This window comes from Ambystoma mexicanum, chromosome 3p (genome assembly GCF_040938575.1).
Source record: "Ambystoma mexicanum isolate Mex_15411 chromosome 3p, UKY_AmexF1_1, whole genome shotgun sequence".
In the NCBI taxonomy this organism is placed as follows: Eukaryota; Metazoa; Chordata; class Amphibia; order Caudata; family Ambystomatidae; genus Ambystoma; species Ambystoma mexicanum.
Window position 1 is genome coordinate 994,718,587 of NC_090925.1, and position 25,399 is coordinate 994,743,985.

Sequence of the window (25,399 nt, forward strand, 5' to 3'; positions counted from 1 at the left end):
ACAAAAAGTTCCCTTCCACATGTACGCTGGGTGATGACTTTTCACCCCTGAATCCCCCTCTTCCGGGCTCAGATCCACAAAAGTTCCTAGCGATATCAGGACCTTTGGTTGTTCGGTTTCCTGCTTCCGAAGGCCTGATAGGGTCAAAATAATAAACACAAGTTCCTTTCTTATTGCACTGGGGCGATGGTTCTTCACCCCTTGGTCTCCCTCTTCCAGGGTCAGACCCCTCTCGAATGTCAACAACCTTCCGCCGGGTTCACTATGGCTTGCATTCAAAGAGATAACATCTGCTACATTCATGTGTCGTTGGGTGATGGCTTTTCACCCCCAGGTCCCCCTCTTCCGGGCTCAGACTGTTCTAGAATGTTTGCCTCCCTCTATCGAGCTTACTATGGCTTGGTGTCCAAAACAAATGTCACCTTTAGCATTCACAAGTCCTAATGTCTTTTTAAACAGTTCACTGTGGACATCCCTCTGCCACTCTTGCCAACACACTGTTCATTGGGACATCAAGGTTCGCCCCGTTCTATCGGCATCCCTCTGTCGGGTTCACTCGTGACATCTCTTGCCAGTCACACAGTTCTTTCTCTTTTCTCACTATGCGAGATTCATCTCCCTTAGCTTCCCAATTACGTGCAGGTCACAGACTTTAGACTGTACATGGGGTTTTGCAGACCCCTGTATGACCACTTTGACCTTTTCCTTGTGGTTCTCCTAGGGCCTTCTGATTTCGGTAGTTTCAATAAAAGTGGGGCCAACCAGGTTCTCTCAAATGAGCATCCAATTGGTGCTGGTCCCCTCTGCAGCTGGTTTTCCCTTAAAGTTACAGTTCTTTGAACTTAACCTTAGATTGCCGTTTGCGACTCTCGTTCAACACAGTTTCAGTTTTTTATCGGTTCTCCCATCGACTCACCGGCTGTGATGAACCGCTTGGCTTTTCTTGTCTCTAGAGTCATGGACGGTACAATGGTAGCAAGCATCTCCCCCTGTTCTGATTATCAGTGTAGGTGTGCTCCGTGTACCGTTGACATCTGCTGCAACACATGCTGTCTTACAATTTCTTTCACAGAGGCTTCGCAGGTCTGATTAGGAAAGGGCAAGGTCGCTTCTCTCCTTGTCGTTGCTTCGGTTCTCACCGCCTTTCTCCTCCTCTTGAATTGCCGTACTGGGATAGCTGTCTCGTTGTGCGGTTTGCCTTGCTGGTCGTGTGCTCTTGTGCTCTACCTTTTATCACTGTGGGAAAAGGAAAGGGCCGCCAGGTGTGTGTGGTTCTGCTCATTTGCCCGACTTTGGCTGACCCTTGTGTTGGGACATGTCAGGTAAATTGTTCTGTTGTTAGTCTGTTGTTTTTCACAGTAAGGGAAAGTGATTGTGTTAGAAAAGGGGGTGGGGTAGAGTTGCTAAGTATCTTATGGGGTAGGATGGGGAAGAGGTGTTATATGGAATTATAACCCTCGTACTAGGGGGGTTGGTAAACTCGTAAAGTAAAAGATTGGGAGGGTTTGTGAAACAAGCGGGAATGACTGGGATTATTATCGTGAAATGAAACAGGGGGGATTGTGGGAACGGTAGTGTTTTGTCAAAGTAGACTGGGCGTTCGGGAATGAATTATCAGGGATGTAGAGAAGAATGATTGGGAGTGTTCAGGTAGGAAACAGGAAAGAGGGACTCTGGGAGAGATCGTTTCTGAATGCAACAGGGTTTGGGATCCTAGGGGATCTGTTATACAGAGGGGTTGTTGGATTTGGGCAAGAGCGGTTCAATGGGAGGAAGGGAGGCGGATTTGGTACAGCCTACAAAAGCCTCAGGGACTCCGTCCTCCTCACCTTCTTCTCCGGTATAATGTTGCATCTCACCTGGGGCATTTCCCTCAGCACCATCACGGGCTCCCCTACCCAGGTGATCCTCCCCCGCGCGTCCACCCCCAGGGTTGGGATCTGAGAGAGCCAGCCCTTCCCTGGCCACCTGAATAAGGGTTTCTCGAGGTCTACTTGGGAGGAGAATACCCTCTGGTTTCTCACAAAGGAGAACCGAAGAAAACCGGTAGTACCAAAGCCTCATTGAGGCACTATAGGTATGAAAGTGGGGTTGGTTTAAAACAGTACCTTAGATTTGTCGAAGACCAGATAAGGCAGCTTGACAGAAAGCATCTGGACTTCGCCACTGCCCTGGCTAGGATAATGGTGGGCAAGAAAGCAGCCTTTCAAGACAGGAACTTAATGTCCACTTTAAGTAAAGACTCTGGCGCACTGGCGGAAAAGCGTGGAACAGGCCACAAAGAAATTCCTCGATAAGACAATGAGACCACAACAAAGGTGCGGAAGGTGTAAAGTGGAGCTGGAAATAGCGGCCAAGGGGACCTTTATAGAGGCATGCGCCAAACAGCGTCATGCCAGAGAGAGCAAATAAGGCAGGATTAGTTGTGGTTCGAAGTGGAAGGCGTCCACTCCGTGAGCAGCACACCAAATTGAAAAACACTTATATTCGCTGCTATAGCAGATGATGGTGGCTGGTGCAAGAGCTGTTTCCAAGATGACCCTGCAGTCTTGGAGCATATGCATGTTAGGCAGAATCCTGTGCAGTGCCCTTAGGGACCACTACCCACAATTAAGACCACAGGTGGCAATACAAGTTTACCTTTGGTACAAGCCTGTACTACTAAGTTATAGTGGTAGCAGTAGCAGAGCAGCCAGGCTTATCTCAAGAGTATATGAGCAGTAGCAGAGATTACACAAAGGGACCACAATTACTGTGACTCAAGCAAACACTGACTCAAAGTTTTAGGTAGAAAGATTTAAGTACATTTATTTTTAAACTGTCAATTAAAAACACAACACGTCTATTAAACTTTAAACAAAACCACACGTTAAATATACTACGATTAACCAATTCACTTTGTACAGTATGTCTCAAGGTAAGTACCCTGTGTTTGAATAAACCGGTGTAATGAACAAACACGATACCGCGGATACAGTTGCGATCACTTTTTGACAGTTCGGTCTACTAAATAAACGCGTATCCGTTACATGAAATGCTACCGGGGCAAAACACACTTAGCACCTGAGATACCCAGAGGGAGTTGGGGGGCAAAAATCACAGGCAATATTTAGGTTAGGCAGACAAGATCGAGAAACACTCAGAAACAGGAGTTCAAATGTCAAAGGGCCAGAGCCAGGTTTAAGTGACACCGGAGACCTGTTGCCGAAGATCACACCGTTAGACAGTTCACGATTCCGCGTAGCCAAGAGTACTTTGATATTGTCAATGTTCAGAAGCAAAAGTTATAAGAAGGTGGGAAGACAAGGGGCAAGCCTTGAAGATGAAGAAAAGGGATTCACCCTGTTCCCTCGAGCAGAACACAGTACCTAATTCCAATGGGTTAGTTGAGCAGCCGTCGTTCTCTCCGCTTCTATTCGGTTCCTTGTAGTTCCGGAGGTGACTGACTTCTAGCCCAAGAGACCTGCCTTTTATGTGCAAAAACCCCATTCATACAGCCTGGCTGTCAATCACGCAGCAGGGGTTTGTCCAGCCTGGACAACCACCTCAGCCAATTATGGCAAAGTGCGACTTGGGTTTCCTAGGATACCCTGTGCGGGGGGGGGACTACACCCTTTCCCCACATTCAGTCTACCTAGACACGCAGGTGCCAAGAGGAGGGCTTCTCTGCAAAATCCCGCCAAAAGACGGTGAACAAAGAAGGCAAACCTAGTTTGTCGCGCAAAGTAAAACACAAGAAGGACTTTAACAAAAAGAAATGGCGAATAAACCCAACCGGAGCCAAAAGAAAGACGATTTGGTCAAGCGGGTTTATGCTTAAGGCTGCAAAAAATAGCCAAAAGTATTACCACATTTATCTAATATAATCGCGGTAGAAAAGTTAGGGTAGATACCACTGCCACCAGCCAAGTCTAAATGTTAAAAGAGTAAAACAATGCTGAGGGAGGTACAGACAGAAAAGGGGTACAGATTAGCCCTTTCCAGTACTCCATGTAAGATGGGGTGTACTGGGTCTGTGGTAAAAGTGACTATGTAAAGTAAATGGCAACTTTACCATTCTCTAGGGGACAGTAGTCAGCCCCAGCGAAATGGAGTCAGAGGGAAGTCTGAAAGACAACCCTGGGTTACTACACTAAAGGTGCTGTGTAACCCATACAAGAACAGGGGCACCTGGAGTGGTGTGCTCCAGTGCCCAAGATCACACAATGAGTAAAACACATAGGCCAAAACACATGTAAGAGTGGAAAAAGGATGTACACTCTTACCAGGTGGAAAGAAAAGAAACTCCAGAAATCCAGCAAAGCTGCTGGGGGACTCACTAAGTGAGGGAAATTAGCCCTAGAAGGAGAATTCTCCCTAACAACGCACAAGGCCGAAATCTAGTGAAGCAGGAGCCAGGCCATCAGATTGAGCAAGGCCGGGTCATGTGAAGGACCATTCCCTTGCTACTGGACAGAAGGTCATACTTCGGTGGAAGCGTGATGTGCGGCACTGATGAAAGAGCAAGAAAATCAGAGTACCAACACCGTCTTGACCACAGTGAAGCCGGTTTATAGTCAAAGTTTCGAATACATAGTTCCCCCTCAAACCCCTGTTTTTTGGGGGAAAACCACTAATTTTTCCTATACAAAACCAAAAAAAAAAAAAAATACACGAAAAAAAAGGCCTTTGAAAAAAAAATGTTTTCGATCCTTTTGTTTCGAAAGTATTGGATTACGAAACTATGTATTCGAAATTTTGACTGGACACCAGTGAAGCCACCAGGATCACTCTGCACTGTTGTCGTCTGAAGGCGTAAAGGACTCTTGGCATGAGAGGGAACAGAGAAAAGGCATTCAGAAACCAGCGTCTCGCAGGCTCTCTGGTTGTGGAAAACTGTTTGTGAATGCAAGGCACTTTAATTTGTTCTTGGTGGCAAACAGGTTGATGTCTGGCATCCCCCATGTCCAGAAGATGCACAGAGCGTGACTGTGGAAGAAATCACACTCAAGGCAGACATGAAGTTCCCAGCTAAGGGAATCGGCAACTAAATTGTGGGTCTCTGGCAGGTGAAAGGAAGATAGAAACATTCTGTGAGAAACAGCACAATGCCAGAGGGACTGAGGCTCTGAGCACAGGACGGGAGATCGGGTGCTGCCTTTTTCTGGGTATAGATACATGGCCGTATTATCGGTCAACACTCAAACCAATTAGCCTTGTTGGTGGAGGCAAAAGGAATTCAGTGATCAGAACATTGTCCTCAACTCCAGGATGTTGATATAGAAGGATTTTTCTTCTTCCAACCAGAGACCCCTGGCGTGAAGATACGTGTGGCTCCACAACCTTCTGTGGATTCATCAGTGGTAACCGTGACCTGATGGCTGTGTTTCAAGAACGGAGCCCCTTATGTGAGGCGAGTGTCTTCCGACCACTAAAGAAGGGCATTGTGGAAAGGAAGCATAAGGGACAATTTGTCTTCCCAATGGCGGTGACTTGTTGCCAGCAAGCATCCAGATGCTCTTGAACAGGCCTTATTCAAAGCCGACAGTTCTGTATTAGAGTGATGCAGGAAAACATCATCCCAAGCAGGGATTTTAGTGTCCGGACCGAGAAGACTTGTCGGCTTGACAGTGACTTTGCCTTAGAAAGGAGGGTACAGACCCTGTCAGTGGACGGGTAGCTGTGCACCATGTCCAACTGTGCTCCATGGAATAACTATCATCGGAAAGGAATCACAAAGGACTTGCTGTAGTTGATGGAGAAGCCCAACGAGGAAAGGCAGGTCACTGTGACCTTTGTGTGCTAGTTTAAAAGACAGGCCAGGACCAAGCAGTCAATAAGGTAACTCGACTTTCTGTGTTGAGCCGCTGCTGGGGCTAGGCACTTTGTGAATAACCTTGGTGCAGACCTGAAGCAAAAGGGTATGGGGCCTTGAACTGGTAATGGGACCCTGCCATGGTTCCGGTGGCATTGATGGATGGGGATGTGAAAACACACGTCCACCAGCAGGGTCCAGAAGAATGACTGAATATCTTGTGCCCAAGAAGTCAACCGGCGTCGTCCTGGGTCTGGAGGCTGCCCGTTACCAGAAGAAAGCCAGATTGCTGTCTATCACCCAGAAGAGAGGGACCCTGGCATACTGCTGCTCGATGCCCGGGACTTGCCAAGTTCTAGCTAACTGAAGAAATCTTCAAGTGGCACTGCAACCAAGACATCTGTACACTTTTTCAAGGCAGAGGCAGTCCAGTGTCGCCACCTGCAGAGAAGTGCTTGCTGGTGGGATTCCCACCATTCCGAGTCCAGAGGGTCCAAACTTGGTGGTGGCCCGCAGAGAAGCCCAGTGCTTGAGTCCAAGTCACCAGACGCCATCCTGTTGTTCATGCTGTGGCTGCAGCAGTGAAGAACTGAACGGCAGCCAACTGCGAAATACAGAAACCTACTTCTGTAACTGCACCCATCGCCACTGAAGGTCAATGACGAAATCCAAAGGATTCATCCTCATCCTCACCTTGACGAGGTCCACATTAATTTCAGCTTCGTGGGACATCCACAGCCAGCATAGCAACCCGACCAAGGAGAACACTGCAACAGACCTTCACTGCTACCTTTCCGATAAAGCTTGGTTCCCTTCTGCTCGACAGCAATGATCCAGTGACAACTTCTTCTAGAGGTAGTCCATCCTCAAAGGGCCTTGTCAAGTAAAGCTAAGTGACTCCACCACTTCGTCTTCCAAGGCACCCAAGGTACTGTGACGAGGAAGATGGTCTTCTTCCCTCAGGCTCCATCCAAAGGTTCCAGACTTGTCTTGGGCCCGACTCTGCTGTTGCTCATAGGTACTTTAGGGTGGTGGGATCTGTAGAAACAAAAGCAGACAATAGAACATGAGGACTGGGCATTAAGGTAAAAGCAAAGTATAACTTACCTTTACTTACAGCAGTGGTCTTCAAACTTTTTTGGTCTGGGCCCCCTCTGAGCAAAGTTCGGGCAGGCCGGGCCCCCCAAAAGTGCCAGATGGACAGTATGTAGAAATCGCTATGAACTTTTGCGTGCCGTCACCACACCCTACTCCCAGTACAGACCCTGGGCTCTCCCCACCCTACACCCACCACTATCTCAGTGCTGCCGCCCACCCTGCTCCCACCACAGTCCCATAACACAAGCATACACACATCCATACACATTTAAATTAAAAATAAATCGCCATAAACGTACCTTCTACAGGGGCCTGCACGTGGTTGCTAAAATGCCCCACTCCAGGTTGCTCTGCCCGTATGTGCGAGGAGGCGCAGGAGCACCCCCTCGCACATACATACATGCAGTGCCCCAGCCAGCATTTCCAATGAGCTATGCAAGGCTGGCGAAGCAAAACACCCCCAGCGTTGCATGGCTCAGTGATCATGTGCGGCTGGGGAACTGAACTGTCAAAGGCAAACAGTGTTGCCCTTTGACAATTCAGCCAGCCCAGGAGCACTCCCTCAGCTGAGGGAGTGCTCAGTGTTTCACTGGGCTGGCTCCTCAGTTCCTCCATAATGGGTGAGGGGTCCAGTGGGTGGACGCCCCCTTACCCATTATGGATGAGCCGGCAGGCTTGGACTGGCCTATAGGGCAATAGGGCAATGACTGTACCAAAAATGCAAAATGCTAGTGCAGGCCAGTCAAAATGGGCCACTTTTTTGGCCAATGTGGGCCAGTTTGAGGAGTTACTTCACTATGCAGCTAGTAGTTTTGACCATTGATGCTCAATAAATATTCTTTAAATATCACAATTTGTTTACATTTGAACAAAAAACAACCCCTTGGGTACTATTCAAACAGTCTGTGACTAAAGGACTGAATATCCATTTGCAACTGCTGGCCATTTTTTCCATTGGTGCCTAAGACCGTTTTATGGTCCACTCTGACCATGTGAGCTGCCCCTTCGCATTTCCTCCAATCTAAAAAAAAAATATATATATATATATATATATATTTTTTTTACATTTCATGCTGGGATCTGGCGCCCCCCCTCGGAGCCGGCCGCGCCCCGCTGGGGTGTGCGCGCCCCACAGTTTGAAGACCTCTAACTTACAGGTTGCCCATGAATGGGGAATCATCTAACAGAATTGCATTTTTACCCAGAAAAGTATTCTGCCAGTGTTCTAAAGTATTATCTGCATTTCTACATTCATGACTGTGGGGTTAAACAGTGTTTAGTCATTTTTAATGCTTTTCAATAACAGTTAACAGTTGGTGCATTATTGCTGAACTAAGTAGAACTGTGGTACCACATAGTACTGTATATATTGTGTTAACTATTTGAGTAGAGTTTCATAGTACAAATTGAGTCTTATATATTTTTATAAGTATCCACATAACGTTATGTTAGTTAATAAAAGAACTAGGATAGCACCACATTCCTTTGTGGGGGCTTGGGGATTCACTGTACCTAATAGCAAGCATGCATCACCTCCCTTGAGTTTAAGCCTTGGTTGATCATCCACGTTTACCAATTTGAAAGCCTTGGCTGCAGTGCCTCTGCGTCTCAACCCCAACCATATAGAGGGTAGTATCACAGACACCCCCCTCTAGCCCTTACATGGAGCCACAGCATACGGACAAGAGGGAATTGTACAAAAATGTCGACCTGGGAACTGCGACGGCCGAAAATGCAGACTTTTCTTTTTCTTTTTAACCACTCCCCCCGCACATATATGTGGTGTAAAGGGTAAAAAAAAAAATTTACATTTTTTGTTAAAAAAAAATCGCCATTTTCGGCCGTCGCAGTGATCACATAGATCCGACAAGAGAGATTGGCTGATCTTTTGCAGGCTGCCATGAACACCACAGAATCAGCACCTGGTTGGGTATAAAGATAATTGGGGGCAGCATCAGGAAACTGATATTTCTTGTCGAACCTGTCATTTTTAGAGGGTGCAACAAATACATTTTGCATTGTAAGTAGGCCTTCCCCCAAGATGTCTTCCATGATTGGGATAGACACTACCGAACCTGCTCCCTATGTTGATAGAGGAAACCATCCTTCCTCTACTCAGTTGGAAGGTGGTCAAAAATGTTTGCTGCTTTGGACATCACAACCTCACCCCTCTTACGAAGAAGAGCGAGTGGGTGCAACATCTTGAGGAGGGAACTCCTGTGAGTCAAAGTATGACAGGTACCCTTCAGAAAGGGTTGCTGAAGGAACGACACAGAAGGCTTTTATTCGGCGCAGGAAGTTGGTCACTTGGAGCAGGAAGGGCGGATCTCCTTTCTGTAGTTCTGACACCATAATTTTGGAGAAAAACCCTTCTGGGCCGTTAAAATAAGTGTCAATCACATGTTCCAAAAGGTCCAGTGGAGGCACATTTGATGGACCGGGTAAAGATGGAGGTACATAAGGCTTCCGATGCTCGCAAGCAGGAGGAGCTGCTGACGACTTCGACTGGATGTTCCATTTCTTAAGCGGTGTCATCGTCTGTGAAGTTGTAGTCTTTGAAGATACGGGTGTCGATGAGAGTGCTGTCGGTGGAAGTTATGTCTTCAACACAGATGTTGAAGACGTGGACAATGAAGATTTGCTTGGCTTGGCCACTGTTGATGAGGAAGACATTGACGGCTTGTGTTTCATGAATGACTGCTTCGTGGATGAATGGCATGCTGTGAATGGTGCCATAGAGGATGACATCGCTCTTGACTGAGTCATGGATGATGATGTCGCAGTGGATGAAGGAGGCTGCTAGTGCAACAAGGATTTATGTGGCAAGATCTCCTTTTCCGGGGTGGGAAGAGCATGGGTTGTATCTCCCTTCCTCACCCTTTTCTCACAGAAAGCCTCCTCATGGGACCTTGACCTGTTTGAAGAGGGAGGACGCTCTTGGGATCTGGTATGAGGAAAGGAGGAATGGTTCCTCACGGATGCAGAGTCCAAATCCCCAGTGCTCTGATCCAGCCAGACTGCCAACCTTCTATGACGGTGCTTACAAGTTTTATTTGAGACGGAATAGGAGTTGACATCATACTCTAGGAACTGACAGCACAGACTCTCTTCATGTTGATCCTCTTGAAGGCATGCCCCTGTATGCTTACACCAGAAACAATACAGCCCGCTAGGGGAAAAAGGCCCAAGACACTCTTGCAAGGCTAACAAGTATTTATTTCTACAGAAATGGGAATGCATCAGCAAAGAAGAGAAGTAGTTGAAACCCTGTTTGCATTGGCGATGGATCCATGAAAAATTCACTCACATCTTGTCGATGTTGGCAAATGAAAGGTCAAGACACTTGATTGTGTATGTAGTCTTGATTTAATTGTCACTTAATTGCCAGTGTTTAACTAGGCACGTGTAGTCCTTGGTCACATGAGGAAAGTCAACATGTGTTTGGACCATAGGTCTTTATCAAGGCTGTGCAATTGGTGGTGAGGTGAAAGTGTTTGGTGACATGTTAAGTTATCATAAATTATTGCGATGCAACATGTTGTAAAACATTGATGAATTGAAAATCCCTTACATGGTACATATATACATGTTGATTAGTGCAGTGAATGGTGTTGTGACATTTGTAACATGTGCATTTTGGGTTATAAGTAAAGTAACAATTCATGTTATATAAACCCTGCGGGTATATTTTGTGGAGAAGGCAAGTTTTTGCACCAAGGTAGAAAACAAGGAAAGAAAAGGAGAGAAGAGGGTTGGTTAGGTCAGGTGAACCACGTTCAGGTGTTTCTAATTATTGGTTGGTAAGATTTCTTACCGAGGTCTTAGATAGGTGCTGGTCCTTGAGTAAGGATTCTGGAAAGCCACTACAGGAACAGGAAATGGACCGAATTTAGGAGAGCATGGTTGCAAAGGGCAATAGTAATTGGCTGAGCAAGTGCTACGCGGTGTCAGGGACTCGGGGGGAGTCTGATGGTGCCAGGGTGGGTATTTGTAGCCCAGATGGGGGGCATGTGGATGCCGTAACTAGTTGATACGTGAATACGTTGATGTAAGATTGGCTGACATCAAACTTCGGAGCTGTAAAGCATATACAATTTTGTTCTTTAGGGGGCATCGAGTTAACACACGTTAATCAAGGATTGCCCATTGTGCAGCGTTGCTGTATGTGTGTTGGAGTCAAGGGATGGTGTGTGTTAGGCAGAATCCTGTGCAGTTCCTTAGGGACCACTACACACAATTAAGACTACAGGTGGCAATACAAGTTTTACCTTTGGTACAAGCCTGTACTACTAAGTTATAGTGGTAGCAGTAGCGGAGCAGCCAGGCTTATCTCAAGAGTATATGAGCAGTAGCAGAGATTAAACAAAGGACCACAATTACTGTGACTGAAGCAAACACTGGCTCAAGGTTTTAGGTAAAAAATATAAGTACATTTATTTTTAAACCATTCATTATAAACACAGCACTTCTATTAAACTCAAATAAAAACCACACGTTAAATATACTACAACTAACCAATTCACTTTGTACAGTACGTCTCAAGGTAAGTACCCTGTGTTGAATGCACCGGTGTTAAGAACAAAACACGTTACTGCGAATACAATTGCGATCACTTTTTGACAGGTCGGTATACTAACTAAACGCATATCCGTGACATGAAATGCTACCGGGGTAAAAACACACTTAGCACTTGAGATACCCAGAGGGAGCTGGAGGCAAAAATCACAGGCTATATTTTGGTTAGGCAGGCAGAATCAAGAAATACTCAGAGACAGGAGTTCAAAAGTCAAAGGGCCGGATCCAGGGTTGAAAGACCCCGGGGCCTGTTGCCGAGGATCACACAGTCAAGATAGTTTGAGATTCAACGTAGCCAATAGTACTTCGATATTGTCAATGTTTGGAAGCAAAAGTTATAAGAAGGAAGGAAGACAAGGGCAAGCCTTGGGAACGAAGAAAAGGGGTTCAACTAGTTTCCTCAAGTAGAACACAGTACCTTGTTCCAACGGTGCAGCTGGTGCCCTGGCAGTTGTTCCTAGTGGTCTCCCGCAGACTCACGATTCCTGGAGCTTCGTTGGGAAGGACAAAGTCTGAAGGGGGTCTGCACCACACAGGGATGAAGCTGGCAGCAGCGACGAGGAATAAAAGGTGCACTCCTTAAAAACAGGAGAGGCTCTTCAGGTGGCTATCCGGACCACTACAGCTGTGTGCAGCGATTTCGACCAAGGAAGAGGATCCTCTAGCTGTGGAAGGTGAGCTGGTTATCCCCACCAAGCTCAAGGGAAGACGACTCCGGACTGGATCTTCTCTGAGTCGTTGAAGGCAAGATAGCTCAGGACTGCAGCAGGGCTTCACTGGGACTGGGTAGTTGCAGCAGCCGTCGTTCTCTCAGCTTCTCTTCGGTTCCTTGCAGTTCCAGTGGTGACCCTCTGACTTCTAGCCCAAGAGACCTGCCTTTTATGTGCAAAAAACCCCCATTCACACAGCCTGGCTGTCAATCGCTCAGCAGGGGGCTTGTCCAGCCCAGACAACCCCCTTGACCAATCATGACAAAGTGCGACTTGGGTTTCCTAGGATACCCTGTGCAGGGGGTGATTACACCCCTCCCTCACATTCAGGTAGAAGCCTGCCAAAAGACAGCGAACAAAGAAGGCAATCCTGGTTTACAGCGCAAAGCAAAACACAAGGAGTTTAACAAAAAGAAATGGCGAATAAACCGCACCGGAGCCAAAAGAAAAAGGATTTGGTCAAGCAGGTTTAAGTTCTAGGCTAACACAATAGCCTACAATATTACCACGGTTATATAAGACAACCGCGGTAGAAAGTTAGGGTAGATACCACTGCCACCAGCCATGTCTAAATGGTAAAAGAGCGAAACAATGCTCTAGGAGGTACAGATAAAAAGGGATACAAATTAACCCTTCCAGTACTCCATGGGGTGTACTGGATCTGTGGTAGATTGACTAAGTAAAGTTAATGGTAACTTTACCCTTTTCTGGGGGACAGTAGTCGCCTCAGAAATGGAGTCGGTGGGAGTCTGAACGACAACCCTGTGCCACTGCACAGAAGGTGCTGTGTGACACACACAAAGAAGGGGGCTACTGAAGTGGTCACAACAACAGATGAAAACACATAGCAAAACACAGGTAAGAGCGGGGGAAAAGCTCTCACTCTTACCAAGTGGAAAAAAATAAACTCCAGAAGTCCAGCCAAGCTGCTGGGGGACTCACTAGCTGAGGGAAATTAGCCATAGATGAGAATTCTCCCTAACACAGTGTTACGCTATGCGCTGGTATGCATGTTTGTAAGTACGTCCACAGTAGGTCAATAGATTTGCTGAAAGAGCTGGATGAGATGGCCCCTCTAAAAAATGGGGGTAGGGTGAGGTGTTGTGGTCTGGGCCCTGGTTGCTGGGGGCGAGATATCGAGGTCAGAGGGTTGCATGGGCATAATGAGTCAGGTTCGTGCATGAGAGGACAGTCGTCGGGACAATTATCATAGTGGGGCACAGATGACAGTTGGGAGCGTGTGTGTGTCGCAGCGGCAGCAAGGTATTAATTTGGAGGTCCGCGATCGTATGAGCTAGGTTGTGCCTCTGGGGGCATTTCAAGGCTTACGGAGAGCATGTTAGCATGGGGCAAAGGAATGGGCTGGTTAAGTGCTACGTGGTGTGGTGGTCTGGGGGGAATCTGAGAGTGCCTCAGTGGGTACGTGTTGCACTGCTGGACGGGCATGTGGATGCTGTGACTAGTTGGTGCGTGAGGCCGTTGATGTGAGACAAGCTGTCATCAAGGTGTGGAGCTGTGAAGCATATTCAAGTTCATCTGTTGGGGGGGCATCGAGTTGAAACATGTTACTAAGGAATGCTCGCTTGAGCCAGGACGCCGTATATGTGTCTGTGTCAAGGGATGTAGGGAGTGTTGCAACAGCGGCAAAGTGTTAATAAGGAGGTCTGTGATCGTATGAGCATGAGCTAGGTCATGCCTGTGGAGGCATCCGGGGGCTTACCCGAGGAGCCAGAAGGGCTGCAGGAGACAAGATAGGCGGTCACAGTGATCTTTTGATCCAGTCCGCCATCTTTTTCCTGATGTTAAATAAGAGGTGGAACCTCACTGGCTAAGCAGTCATGCGTGTGCATGATTTCGAATGGTTGTGCTGACAGTGCTGAGAACAGCAACTAGAAAGGTAGGGTTGAGATGGTATCCCATTATAATTAGTTTCTAATAATGGTAAAATGTAAAGCATCCGGGCTATGGGTAAGTTAGTCCAGGTGGAGACCTGAGACTAAGGTAAAAGGCAATATTAGAGAGTGTGCATGCCTGATAACGGTGCATCTGGAAGAGGCAGAGCCATTGAATGGCAGTATTGCTAGTTATGAAGGGATTCGTAAGGTAAGTGGGGGAGGTAGGCGCCCGGCACCATGTCATTGACAGGTGTGGGTAGGGATCACAACGGTGTTTGCTCGGGATAAGGAAAACGTTAATCTCGTGGAGGATAAAAAGAAATTGAGTATACAGGTATCGTGTGGAGTCTGATGCCATGGCAGGGAGTTTCTCAGTCTGAGGTAATCTTAATGGAAAGAGGACAAACTGTAAAAGTTTCAGTGGGATTAGTCAAAATTCTATGTTTAGCTTGTGCAAGCTAGGGTCCGAATGAAAGTCTAAGGGCTTATTGCCATAGCCAAGAGGTAAGGATCAAAGTTTAACGTTAGTACATCATAGTTTCAAAGCTTGATGGAAAACATGTTGAAAAGGAAATAACAGTAGAATTATGCAACGATTACAAGGGTTTTTAAAAAAAGACATTGAGCTTGTGATCAGAATTAAGGCCTAAACTCACACGTCTGTATTTGCAGATTAGTTTAGCTTCAAGCTGTCATAGTTTGAGCTCTTTGTCGCCACCTCTCCGGTCTGGGGGGATGATCGAGTACCATGAATTTGATGTCTTCTTTCCTGTCCAACTAGTGTTTCTCTTGCCAGCGTAGGTCCAGAGGATATCTTGCATCTTGTGATTTGAGTAGACCTAGATGTTCTCAAATCCTGGTTCTCAATTCCCTTATCGTGCTGCCAATATATTTACGGTTGCAGGTGCAGATAATGACATAAATAACACATTTCGATTTGCAATGAATGCATTCTGTGACTCTGTGTTCGTCAGTATCATTGAGGTTCAGGGTCTTGTTGTTTCTCGCATGGGGACACATGGTGCAAGTGCCACACTCGTGAAAGTCTGCTGCCTTCATAGGTGTGAGCCAAGTCTGGTTGGCGGCTGTCACGGGTGCCATGTATGATGGGCCCAGCATGGTATGCAAAGTAGGTGCCTTGGTGTATGTTAGTTGCAGCCTGAGGGGTATCAATTGCTTGATGTCCGTATCTTTACTAAGGAGGTACCAGTGTTTTTGGAGTATTTTGAGTACCTGATGGCTGTCCTGGTTATTTCTGGTCACGTACCTGATGGTTTCTTCTGGGGGACAATAGGGTCTTGCGAGCCCCAATTGTTGCCATAGTGATTGCAGATCCAATCGCCTTCTCTGTATATCCTCTTTCTGAAAGTTTGTTGTGCAATTGTTTGTATTATGCATCAAAGGATTCATTGGTGCTACAGTTTTGTTTGGCTCTAATGAATTTGCCTTTGGGGATGTTGTCTATTATGGTTCTGCAGTGACAGCTCCTAGCGAAAAGTCTAGAGTTGACCTCTGTTGGTTTTCTGTATGTGGAGGTCGTCGTTATTCACGCTAATATTTATGTCCAAGAACTCAATGGAGCTGTCACTGTTAATTCTGGACCAAACCGATTGTTAAGATATTCTTTGCAGCATTTCAGTTGGTCTGCTGTGCCCGCCCATATCATCAGGACATCATCAATACAACAATACCATTGGTTGATCAGTTGCTGAAGTCTGCTTTGAAAGCGCATAGCCATGTTCGTAATGATTCATGAAAAGGTTGGCCATTGAGGGGGCGTATGTCGCACCGATTGCGATTCCCTTAGTCGGTTTATAGTATACTTTGTTAAAGATAAAAATAGTGTTCGTCAGTGAGAATTCTAAGAATTCTTTTGTTAGTTCAAAGTGGGAATAGAAGGATGCAGATGCTTTGGCAAAAGTGAAGTCTATGGTCCTGAGTGCTATGGTATGATCAATTGCTGTATACAAAGCCTTAACATCCAAAGTCACTAGTAAATAATGCGTTCCCAGATCACCTCCCGAAGGATGAGTAAGGTGTGCATCGTGTCTCTCAGATATGTAGGTATTTTAGGGATGTCAGGGGCAAGGATGTTATTTATGTATTTAGCAAAGGGTTCAGTGAACTAACCAATCGCACTAGTATTCGTCTTCCTTCATGGATTTTAGTAAATGTCTTATGCACCTACGGAAGAAAGTAAATGGTGGGCATTCTTGGATGTTTGGGTTGAAGGTACTTCAGGTCCTCGTCTGTTAGAAGCCCACGTTTGTGCCATTTTGTAAGGAGTACATTGGCTAGTTTAGTGATGTTGTTGGTGGGGTGTTGACAGGTGTGTTCTAGCCATGGTAATATAATCACATATGTCAAGTATTACTATATTGCCACCCTTTTCACATCAAGAGAATTCTCCAAAAATATTGGCCTATCCTACACCATGACCCTACTCTTTTAAAGCTTTTCCCACAACCACCTATTATGGTTTACAAGCGTGGTACCAACCTCAGAGATATGCTTGTGAAAGCAGAAAGTGGTCCTAGACAGGACCAAACTGTACTGATTTCCAAGAAATTGGAACATTCCCTTGCTTGTCATGCAGTCATTGCAATAATGTAGCCAAAGGTGACTACATTTTGCATCCACATACGGGTAAAAGAATTGCATTGAAAGATTTCGCCACCTGCAGAACAACTGCCATTATTTATAGTATTAAATGCCCTTGTGGTCTTTCATGCGTAGGCCAAACAGCGTGGTCTGCCCGCTAACGGTGGACGGAGCATTAATCAAATATCCGCTGCAAAAATGAAAAATCCCCTGTTGCAAGACATTTTGTAGCTTCACGACATACCATAGCCCAAATTCAGTTCAACATCTTGGAGATAGTAAAGAAACCTTCCCGAGCAGGCGACTACAACAGGTTACTCTCACAACGAGAGATGTATTGGATTGATCTCTTAGATACCGTCCACCCAAAAGCTCTTCATGAAGATTTCTCACGTAATTGCTGCATCTAGCTGTGTCCAACTACATGATTGATTTGGATGGGTTAGCCATATTTTGTACCTGTAGGTTTTAGATGAACAGTTTGAATTATTCATGCCTAAAGATTTCACTATACCACAACATTGATCCGGTGGTTCACCTACCGGTTGCACAGTCCGATATCTGTGTACTTTGTTTATTGTTTGATTCGTATAACCAACTGACTGATCTGGCTCTGCCAGCGAGTCATTCTATGTGAATGGATTTAGATGTATGTACTGAATTGGACATACCCCATGACATCACATACCTGTAGTATTGGGTGGAGTCGATATACTCTATACTCTTGATGCCTGACTTCTGACAATTTGCTACACCCTTTCATTGCCAGTGATTATACCTAGAGTCATTATTCCAAGTGGTCTGCACATTTTATTTGTTCTTTACTTTTTTATACTTACCTTTATTTTAACTTTTCCCTTTACACCTACTTTTTGGGTGTAGTACATTTACGTGTGGAGGTACCACATTCTTTGATTTTAATGTACTTTTTGTTATCCAGAACGCTCTCCCGAAGAGTGCTTCATATGCTTATATTTACAGGTATCCTGACAACGGAACATTCGTCATCGTGACGCTCTTACATCCGCCCTCTTTGACCATACATTATTTAAGATTAATTATTTCTGTACGAATTATAAGCTAGCAGTAATACTGCTTGTCCGATTAGAGGTTACCCTGACAACGGGATGCCTGGCATTGTGACGTCTCTACGTCCGTCCTCTTGGATCATGTACGGTTTAAGATGAATAATCTTTGTATGAAGTATTCGTTAGCAGCAATATTCCAATATTTGTTTACCTTGTTTGCGTATAGTTTTAGGTTCCAATAATGAGAAAGTAGTTACTATTCTGATCTATTGCGACCTTTAAACCTGAACATAGCATCTAAGGGTAGCGCTCTAGTGACGCAATGCACATATTCTACGTGCTGTATATATTCAAGAGGTCACACAGTGCCTCACATAACCTGCTACTTGAACGGGATAGACCCAGCCATATTCTTTTTCTGCATCGTGGATGCTGATTCTGCCTCAAAACGGACAGTAGACCGTTATCTTTATCGGATGACCGTACCATATTGGGACACATGATTCCACACTAGGTAAAGAATTTTCAAAAGATAAGGCTGCTATGCGTCCTCTGTTATTGTTGAGAGTTGTTTCATTTGTTTTTTTCTTCACTTATCTTTACCCAGGTACTATAGCTATGGTCTGCTACTCAGTATGGTGGTTACCCCATGACGTTTATTTCACCCTGTATTTTTATTTAAACTTTACAGTAGACTTTGTCCCACGCTGTTCATTGGAACCATCCCTTCTCTGGACAGTGTAATCCTAATGCCTTTTCTTTTCATCACGCACCGCGCTCGAACACTGTGCTCCAAATCGGCTTTACCTGCAGATTGTTATGTAAGCATAATTGATTCATCCGCCTCCAACTTAGTACCATTCTCTAATTTGGTGATCTTATAGTCTATATGTTTGACCTCTCATTAGATATAAGACAGTTATGCGTATTCCCGAGATCGTTAGGAATATATTTTTCTCTCCATCATTGATGGTTATGTCCTTGATCTCTGTATCTTGGGCGTAATGTAACATTTATCTTCATCTACATCACATAGATCTTATTGACCGATGCTGTTAAATTGGAACCATCCCTGCTCTGGACGGCGATACCTCCCACTGTTTGACGGTCATGCTCAAATAGCCTGTTCAGTATTAACTTTACCTGCAGTACTTTAGGTAAGCTTTATTACCTTATTTGCCTTTAACTTGGTAGTGTACTCTAGATCGGCTATTCATAGTCTAAACATTTGACATTCACTTATCGGAACAACATGGTTTAGTATGAATTCTAGGAGAGTATCCTGAATACCCGCATGAGGTACTACATGATGTGTATTCATCCTACAAATCCCTCTCTCTTTCACTCCAGTGGACCTTCGATGTTATAAAATAGATGGTAACCATCTACATGCAATATTAAATTTCAGGTACATTTTACTTCGCCACTTGTTCAGCTAGATCTCACTATCAGAACACTATCAATTCATTTTGGTATCTAACCTTGAGACTCAGTTTACAATTCACTATAGCCAAGTGTTTCAGGTTAATTGGCAGCGTGGGGTTAAAGATGGACTGGCACCTTTGCAATTCCTCGATTTAAGTTTGTTTAGTGGTTATTTAATTTATATACTTTACAAGCTGAGTTTGATTTTACACTTGGATTGCTACCCGATGTCTCTGGATTTAGCTTTTATTGTCTGTACAGAGATTTCACTGATGTATTGGATTTATATGTCTTTCTGAATATCATTATTATGTTGTGACAATTATGAAATGTATAGAACACTGATAGGCTCTCTTTGCCTATGCCTTTACAGACTTTTTGCTCCGGAAGAAGGGGTCGTCACCCCGAAACGTGTTGAGCTTGGAACTCTGTTGTATCAAATTTCACCCTGTCAACCGACAGGGCAACGACTGTCCTTGTTAATTTTTCCTGAATTATTTGTCATTCCAAGAATGTTATGTATGATATACACTCATTTTGTTTGTTAATTCACATCTGTTCATAAGTAAAAAATAAATATCTTGATTTTTTAGGAATTCTTTCTGACTGATTTGTTCAGCTTTGATGGTGTGCAGGGGACGGGAGTGTCTCTAGGGTTAGACACAAATCATTTGTTTTTTGTATATTCCAGACTCCGTGTCAGAGCCTGTATTCCTGCCCTGCATCCTAAGTGTTTAATTAATACATGCCTTAGCCTTTAGTGTGATTTTTCCTGAATTTGGTGTGCTTATAGATGTTAGTTCTTTATATTGCCACCCTTGTCAGTTTCTCTGATTATGATTGACATGTTCTGTCTTAAAGCTTTCAATGCTTTTAGTTCCGCATTTTGTCCTCTAGGGTATGAAGGTCACGGGTCACTGCTTGCTGAAACAGATCGATGGCTTTGTCCCCTTGTAGATTGGGTGTACATTTTGAATTCTTCTTCAGTTCTGGTATTCTGAGATTCTGTTCCTCAATATTGAGGTCCTTTAGAATGTCTCTTTTGGAGTGGTTAACTTTAGCTTGGTCATTTTCCAAATTGACAAGTAAGTGTGCCAAATCAAGGTTTTCCATGTCAATGTCACTGATTGTTGGTTTGGTCTTATTCTCAGAATGCCATGTTACTTTTGCGAAGAATTTCTTGATGAATTTTCTGGTATACTTGAATAGGTCTATATGTGCTTCAATGAGGTTGGCTGAAGCAGTTTGTGCAAAGGAAAAAAACCTTGTTGAGCATGCGAGTATCCATAGTGGTGAGTAACTGGAAAGGTTGAGCACCAGATTCAGTGTCTCGGTTCCCTTTGCTGTAATTGTGTCTGTGACCTTGTTAGTCTCATAGCGCTTTCGTACTCTGTCGCGTTTCTTGCTCCCGCCTCTCTTACCTCCCTTGTGTCTCTTCTCATTGGTGTAGTATCTACTAGAGGGTCCCGGAAGCGTATGCGTTTTTGGTTTGGTGTTCGTGTACCCCATTTGTATCTTTGTATTTGATCTAATCCATGGCTTCTGCTGGTAGTTGCAATGGTTGTTGTCTCATCAGTTGTTGCCGCTGTTGTTCTAGCTGTTAATTCGGTTTCTGCAAGATCTGTATCACTTTCCACATCTGAACTAACTGGTGAGCTGTTGGGGGTGCTTTCACTTGATGTATTCTTGTGAAGATCATCAAATTTAGGCTGAAATGTGAACACTCAATCTTCTCTCTATAATCCCTTTCATCCCTAGAAAACGGCCTGCATTTTTTGAGTTTTAACTTCATCTTGGTGGTTTTTAAGAATTTCATACATGTTTCTGGAGTTTTTGTTCTTAGTGGCTACAGGCGCATTACTTGCTTCAATGGGCCTCATTACGAGTCCAGCCGTAACCAAGCCGGAAAAACTGGCAGGTTACCTCCGGACTCGTATTACCATTCCGTCTCCGTGATTCCCGGAATCACCAGGGCATTACTACCCTGGTGACCAGGGAATTCCGGAGGCAGAATTGTGTAAGTCCCCATTCCCATGGAGCCCCATAGGACTCCATGGGGATGAGGACCATGGAAACACCGGCTCTATCTATGACAGAGCCGGTGTTTCCATGTCCGCCTGGAGGCGGGTGGTGTTAAACCCGCCAGGAGTGACACCTCCCGCCTTCAGGACTCTTAATCAGCCGGTCCGGAAAGAACGGTGGTGGCGGTTTTACCACCACTGTTCTTTCCGGACCGGCAGGGTCGTAAACAGGCCCAATGTCTTGTTTGAGATTATCTATTTCCAGTGTGAGTCTCTTATGTTCTCTGTCGGAATGCTCAATCAGAAGCTCTAACATAACTTTTGAACCCATGATAAGGTTTGCTTCCCATTTCGCTGCGAGAACAGCGTCGTCCGGATTATTGAAATCCAGGAAGATTATGATTCTAAATCCATGAGGGATTTTCTCTTGTTCAATAGTTTGGAGAGTAAATCTCTCCAAGAATGTATCTCCTTGGCGCAAAGGCGTTCTAATTTTGTGAATTTCTGACGAAGATTCTCAGGTGCATTTGCTCTAGGAGGGAATACATGCAGAGTGGAACCTCGGGGCGCAAAACGCTTTTGATATCCTTCCTGGATAGTAAGTAGTCTGCCATGTTGGACTGTGTGGATCCTAAGCTGCGGGGATCTTATTCCTGGTACAATACGGAATTGGTTGTTAGCTTTTAGGAAAGGCAGACCCCTGCGCTGATCTGGTTCTCAAAAAGCCTGTGTTCTTTCTGCTGCCGTATACAAGGTTTCAGTGGAACAAACTCACAGATTCCTGAGTGTGAAGATAAGAGAAGTAGTTGAAACCCTGTTTGTATTGGCGCTGGTTCTGTGAAAAATTCACTCACACCTGGTCGATGTTGTTTAATGAAAGGTCAAGACACTTGACTGTGTATGAAGTCTTGATTTAATCGGCACGTAATTGCTAGTGTTTAACGAGGCACGTGTAGTGCTCGGTCACATGAGGAAAGCCAACACATGTTTCGAATGTAGGTCTTTATCTAGGCTATGCAATTGATGGAGAACCCCAGTTGTTGAAGACATTGGATCGTGACGGCGGTGTAGGACTCCGCAAGAGAGTAGGAGGGGGCTCTTATCAACCAGTCATGTAAGTATAGGTAGACGTGGATTCCTCTCTCCCGCATGTGAGCCTCCACTGGCCTGAGGCATTTGGTGAACACCCGAGGGGCCGATCTGAGCCCGAAGGGAAGAACCTTGAACTGATAGTGCACTCCTGCCACCATGAAACGAAGATAGCGCCGATGTGAAGGCTGAATAGGAATGTGAAAGTATGCATCTTCGAGGTAGGGGGACGCTAGGAAATCCCCCTATTGCAGCTGGGATAGTACTTGTTGCAATGTTACCATGCAAAAAGGTTGTTGAGCACCCTGAGGTCTAGTATGGGTCTCCAACCCCCTGGTTTGTTCAGTAAGCCCTTTTTACTTACCAGGAAGTAGCAGGATTACACCTCCTTTTGCATCCCGTTCCTGGGGACCTTTTCCACAGTGCCCTTTCATAGCAGAGATGGCACTTGCTGGACCAGAATGTGCTGCAATCCTTCTGGTTTGTGTACCGGAGGAATTTCTGGAGGGTACTTTATGAACTCCAGTGAGTGCCCCTGAAGAAGGAGGGACAGCACCCATTCATCGGATATGACTCGAGCCCATTCGTTGACAAAGTTTGATAGACAACCCCCCCCAGTGGGGTGATGACGTGGGAGGCTCCAGCTCTTGGCCTGTCATGCTTGCTCGCTGGACTGGCCCCTCGGCTGGGAGGAGCCTTGGTGTTGCCAATAACCCCTGTAGGGCTGGGTTCGTTTCCTGTACTGATCCCCTGATGTAGGACGAGGGCAACTGGAACGTACTGCGTTTGTCCCACAAAGTTCTGTTCCCCGAACGAAAGGTCTGGCGCCTGTGTTGTAAATTGCCATGGGAGCGAGCGGTTTCAGTGTCTGTCTTTATGGCCTGCAGCACCTCATCCACCTTTTTCCCCAAATAAGGCTGTGCCAATCGAAGGGCATGTCTGTAACCCGAGATTGGACATCTAGTCGAAAGTCCATGGCCTTGAGCCAACCTTGTCGGCCTAGGACCACTCCATTATCCATCTGGCGATAGCCCATGTCTGCGAAGTCGACGGAGACAGTGATGGCATGGTCAGATGCAATATGACCCTCATCGAGAATGTTCAGTGCCTTTTGCTTTTTGGCCTCAGGCAAGAACTCCATCAGGGACACCAACTTGTACCATAACTCGCGATAACCGGCAAGTATGGCCATAGCATTCGCCGCCTTGATAGTCGTGGAAGCTGTCATGATGATTCTCTTGCCAAAGGCGTCAAGGCCCTTGCCCTCCTTCTCTGGGGGCACTGAGCAGGAGGAAGATGGGTTGGCCGACCTCTTCCTGGCCACCGCAGACGACAGAGTTTGGGGTAGGCTGTGTGCAGAGACAGGCAGCAGCGCTCTCTAGGGCCCTGTATTTTTTGTCGAAACGGTCCTTCTTTGGAGTTACCGTTGGAGGGTGCGCCATGACAATTAGGCCGTCCTCCCAAATGTCCTCCAGTAGTGGGATTGACATGATGGAACTTCCTGCGCTGTTCCCTGCGTTGATATAAGACGCTGTCCTTTCTTTGCTCCTCTGGTGCTAAGCCAAACATCGAAAGCTCCTACTTCGTCAGGGGGAGAATCCCTGAGAGGAACTTCATCTGGCTCACCATCTGCAGTGATGAAATCGTCGAACTCTATCTGTTTGATTGGAAGGAGTGGGAGATGTGCCCTGCTCAGGGTCTGTGTCCGCTCCTTCATGTATCAGTAACTCTGGTGCTGACTGATGACTTTGCGGCCTGGGGGCTGAAGAATCTCATACTCCTCTCTGGAGAGTCCTGGGGCCTCAGCCGGCATCTGCCTGCTGGGTTCGGCAACCAGTGTTCTTAAGGGAAGTGCATGCAAGGTCGCCACCAGTGATACGTTCCTTCGAGGGCACGGTTGTTGATGTTGGACTGCTCTTGCTAACAGCATGGCGTTCCATTGGGGCAAAGGTTGTAGAGGCTGTACAACCCCGGCTCATGGTAGGGGATTCAAAGATGGTGGTCTAATGAGGCTTGCCTCACACCGCAATGGGCTCCCCGGTGGCAGTGTCCTAGAGGAAGATGACCGCTGTGACACAACAGCTTCCTCCTCTTCTGATTGCGAAAGACTCAGTTCTGGGATCATGAGGCCTCCAGATACTAGAACCACCCCCAGGTTTGGAAACACAGTTCGTGGACAATCTAACCGTGCTTCTGCTGAGTTGGTGCAGGTATCAGAGCCAACAGCTGTGGTGGCAATCATCTGGCAGGATTTTTGACTAGTTGATAGTGCTGTCGATGATGGTATGTTCGACGAAGGGTTGTAGCGATCGAGGTTGAGGTCGACGACGGTCCTGTTGTCTTGGTCGATGTTGGTCCTGGTGTCGATGGCCTTGTAGACAACGACATTTGAGATGGTTTCATCGCAGATGACGACAAGTCTGCGGACTTAGCCGATTCGCCAACTTTGCTGACGAGGAAGTTGCTATAACTTTGGTGTAGATGACCTGGAGTGCTATGAAGGCAGCTTCGTGGTCGACTGTGATAAGGTCGGAGAGGAGTGCTCACCAGACTTGGAGCTGGACCTCGAGGTAGATATTTCCATGGGGTGATCGAAAGGGCTTCGGTCCTTCTCCTGCCCCACCTCTCCCTAGGCACCGACCTTTGTGCATGCCCAGTCCTTGTGGGACAACCTCGAGCCATCGCCTGAGGCTTCCTTCTGCCTTTTCCCACTTACGGCTTGGTAGCTGTGCGATCTGTACCTCTTACTTGAGTTGGTTCGCTGGGCCATCTTGCCCTGCCGTAATGAGGCATGAATCCATACCGAAGCCAAGTCAGAGTCTTCCAGCCAAGTGATGTGATGGCAGTGACCAACCTTTAGCATCTTGGACGAGAAAGACTGGCAGATCTTGCAGTCTTTAATGACATGTTGGAGGTGAAAGTGAAGGTAATAGAGGCATTCCTTGTGGTGATCCTCCACATAAACGTTCTCCAGCCCACAACGGGCACACACCCAGAATGGGCACGTTCTTGTGGATTCTTTCATGAGGTAGGCCCAACTGCAGAGCTGACTTGTTTTTGATGTTTACCGGAAGCGGAAACGTTGGGCGGAGGTCTTGTTGGAACTGCCTTGCCGGTCCTCGAACGATGTCGAAGAAAACAGTTATTTTTGTAAAAAATGCAA

General features: G+C 46.0%; 1 protein-coding gene across 2 annotated transcripts in view; it reads right to left on the reverse strand.

Moving 5' to 3' along the window:
• Positions 1 to 25,399, reverse strand: part of DHX35 (DEAH-box helicase 35) — a 2,070,470-nt gene that overhangs the window by 18,372 nt on the left and 2,026,699 nt on the right. The window lies entirely within an intron of this gene.